Below are 4,538 nucleotides of genomic sequence, written 5' to 3' on the forward strand. Positions count from 1 at the left end.
ACTTAAAAGAAAATATGCAGCAGCCTAAACTCGCAATTTACAAGAATTGAATGGTGTCCAGCACTCCTTGAACACTCCACGATGTAGCCACGATAATTCCCAACGCGTGGGACTTTGAATCACCCAAAACCGAGCTAAAATGAGTGAGATATCACCAATTCAAGAAAGCCACAAACTAAGAACTCGAAAATGGCTACAACAGTCTGGTTAATCACGAATTTTACCTCGAAAAATGCACACCCGACAACTTCTAAACACTCTACATTGAAGCCACCAAAAATACAAAGCTCCCGCACTTCGAATCGCCTAATTTGGCTAAGAGATGAGGGAGATAAGAGGTTTTTAAGTTTGGAAAAGGGGTTGCTGATTCTTCATTAAATACCAGATTTTCTGCATATGTTTTTTTCGAAAACTTAAAAACTCTGATGGGGTGCTCCGAACTCGTTCGGAACCTCGTGCACGCAAACGAGATATGCAACCATACCAAATTCGATATTTTGGACTCAATAATACAATCAAAATTTCGATATGAGGTCATCTTGACAAAAAGTGCGTCCCACACCCAAATGTCATTTAAGTCAAAAACCACAAAAGGGTTTGAAAAAATATCGGAAACCTCGGGACACAAAAGAAGGGTCAATCTAGACCAAACTCGACATTCTGGATCTAACCGCGTCTACGGAATTCTCATCAGAGCGCGTTTACTCAGAATGTTGACTAAAGTTAAACTTAGGCTTAAACTTAAAGTTAAAACGCCTAATCGCACCGACTCACACTGAAAACCTCGGGAGACATGCCGACCATGCTACTAGCCTAAAATGACCTTTCTGGAGCTGATGGAATCGTCAGAATTGGATTCAGATGTCATCTTCTTGAACTTTTGATCGAAAATGATAGTTCAAGGTTCATAAGCTTCAAAAATACTAAAACTCGCACAATAACCAAACGAACGACGAGGTGACCGAACTGTCAGTCCCAGCAAGTCATAAATGACTTGGGGTCGCTATAGAAATTCTTTAAACGACACACAAAAGGTAATACAGAAATATCCAGGAGGGTCATTACAGTATCCACTGCTAAAAAGGACTTTCGTCCGTGAAAATACGGGTCATGAAGTACTTGAAGGCTCAAACAAGCCAAGAAATTGCTTTCGCATCTCCTGCTCGGGCTCCCAGGTAGCCTCCTCGACTGGACGATGCCTCAAACGAACCTTAACAACAGGAATGGCTCTCGAGCGCAGTCTCCTCACATCTCTGGCTAGAATGACAACTAGCTCCTCTACAAATGTCAAACGATCATCCAACTCAACTGATCATACTGGAGCATATGAGACTCATCATGAACATACCGACGCAACATCGAGACATGGAAAACCGGGTGGATAGCTGAAAATGCGGGAGGTAGAGCCTACTCATAAGAAACCTCCACAACTGTCCTTAGTATCTCAAAAGGCCCAATGTAACCTGGCTCTGATACCAACTTGTCACGACCCGATTTCTCGAGTCATGATGGCACCTACTATACCCTACCAGTAGGTAAGCCAACCCATAACCCAGAACATCAAGTAATGAGCGTAAGGGCAGAAACTAGCGAAACAATAATCTAAACAAGGATAACAAGGCAAAAGCAACCCAAAATAAATATATATAGAAATCCCTCCCAGAACATGGAAGTCACTAGTACAGAGCTATCTAATACAGAGTACAAGTCCCAAAAGTGGACCACAACAAGACTAGCTAAAACAAAAGAAGGAGACAAGACAAACCCAAAACGCCAAGTGCTCACCCACGTCTCCTAATCACAGCTGCAAAAGAAGGCTGAAGCTAATCACCGTTGGTAACTGGTACAGGGACCTGCATCACGAAATAGGTGCAGAGTGCAGCATGAGTACCAAAACAACAGGTACTCAGTAAGCATCAAAGGCCGACTGAGTAAAAAGGGTAAAAACAATAAGAAATGATTGAATCTAGACATACAGAGGTCAAAGCAGATATGAAAATAAAGCACACGAGCATACCCAAAATAAACTAAGTACAACTAAACTAAACCTAATTGGACCCCCATAAGCCCAGAAGGTACACTCGTGCGCAAATTTAAATAAAACCTAAATGAACCCCCATAAGCCCAACATGTACACAGAATAGCTAAGTCTACTGAGAAAGAAGAAAACCGAGCTCCCAGCCCAAAGCAACCAAGATAATCCATCAGACTCCATTGAGCCAGTAGTGCACTCCCAGCCCAGCTAGAAAGAGTGACCCAAGGGGCACCCAACGAAACAGTCCACTCCCAGCCCAGCTAGAAAGAGGGACCCGTGGGTGAGGTAGATATTGCGAGTCATCCTACCATGCAGTCAGCTCCCACCTAGCTAGAAAGAGCGACCTGGGGACACCCAGTTAACAACACACTCCCAGCCCAGCTAGAAAAAAAAGCCTGGGGGCGATCGCCGAAATCACCAGTCTACCCAGCCAGCGATACGTTCCCAGCCCAGCTAGAAAGAACGACCCCGGGGGTGATGGTATCTCCAATAGGATCCAATCCAACAACAGCCAACGTGGAACGACGTTCACTCTAAGAAATCACAGAAAAGGCTCTAAGCCTATTCTATCTCAATCCCACGCCTCTAGTGATGCACTAAACCTTCAGAACGCGTTGAAACCACATAATTAGAAGGAGAAGATACAAAAGTGCAGCAAGCAGTGATAGAGCCTAATCTAAGGCTCAAACTATCAGACTCAAGTCTGCTACTCCAGTCTACAAGAAGCTAAGTCATCCGAACGACGTCGGCAGAAAGTCAAGGCTATCCAACCCACATGGGTCATAAGTCTAAAGCAATGCTAGCCTAACCTAGACTAAGGACATCATGCTGACGGTTAAGGATGAACAAAGCATACAACACATAACATACCAGCGCACAATAGCATTTATCACATAAGCATGCGTGAGAAATATAAGAAAATAATATTATTGAATTGTTGTTATGTCTACATTATTACATTGAGACCCTATTTATAGACCCTAGAATACAACCCCTTACCAAATAGGATACTATTTAGTATTTCTATTTCTATTTCTATTCCTATTACTATTATAATAGAATTGTATAATCCTATTCGTATTCTAATAGGATTGTATAAACTTATTCATATTCTAATATGATTGTATAAACTTATTTCTATTATAACACTCCCCCTCAAGCTAGTGCATATAATTCATGTACCTAGCTTGTTACAAATGTAATTAACACGAGGACTGATGAGGGGCTTGGTGAGATATCTGCAAGTTGATCACTCGACTTCACAAATTGACAGTTAATCTCAATGTGTTTGTCTTCTCATTAAATATTGGATTTGATGCATAATGTCAGTCAATCTCAATGTGCTTAATCTTCTCATGAAATATTGAATTTGATGCATAATGCCAGTCAATCTTAATGTGCTTAATCTTCTCATGAAATACTGAATTTGACGCATAATGCCGATAAAACACAGAGTGATAAAATTCCAGTGTTGAACTTCCCAAACCAAACTTGCAAAGACCGTTTCAAACCATAGAGTGACTCACATAATCGACATACAAGGCTACTAAACTCCCCCTGAGCAACAAAGTGCTCAAAATCTAGTATAAAGTATATGGATCATGTTGGAATCAATAAATGAGTCGATATTAAGCAAATCACCGAAAAACTGATCGAAACATGCTCATATGCCGGAGTATTAGATTTGATGGCTAAAAGTGGTCACAATCTAAGAAAAAAATTATATGGGTAGGGTCAGAATGATGTCATGACCCAACTAGAAAATATAAATTATATAAGATAGTTCAAATTGATGGAACGACCCCATTGAAAAAGAGAAATAATATGGGTAGGGTCGGAATGATGGCATGACCCTACTGAAAAAGAATAATTATACAGGTAGGGTTGGAATGATGGCATGACCCTACTGAAAAAGAATAATTATACAGGTAGGGTTGGAATGATGGCACAACCTTACGCAAATCAGATGTATGGAGTCCCGGAAAGACGAATGAAACTATGCAAATCAAATCTAAGGAGTCACTGAAAAGACACATGATGCTATGCAACTCAGATATGAGAAAATAGTTTGGAAAAATCCATGGTACTACACAAATTAAATATGAAAAGTAGTCCGGATAGATGCACGGTGCTACGCAAATCAGATATGCAAAAAAAGGTAGTCACCGGAAGAATGACACAATGCTACACATATTAAATATAAAAAAAGTAGTCACCGGAAAGATGACACGGTGCTACACAAATTAGATATGAGAAAATCGTCACATGAAAAATACACGATGACCCAACTTTTGCTAACATAATCATTTGCTAGATGGGCAGCATATATGGGTAATAGCCACCCGCCGGCAGCGGAAGCTCTTTGATTTTCTACCAAGATTGTAGAAGCTCTGATACCATGTGAGAAATATAGGAAAATAATATTATTGAATTGTTGTTGTGTCTACACTATTACATTGAGACCCTATAATACAATCACTTACCAAGTAGGATACTATTTAGT

Source organism: Solanum verrucosum, unplaced genomic scaffold (assembly GCF_900185275.1).
Source record: "Solanum verrucosum unplaced genomic scaffold, falcon-dt-bn FXZP01000141.1, whole genome shotgun sequence".
Lineage (NCBI taxonomy): Eukaryota > Viridiplantae > Streptophyta > Magnoliopsida > Solanales > Solanaceae > Solanum > Solanum verrucosum.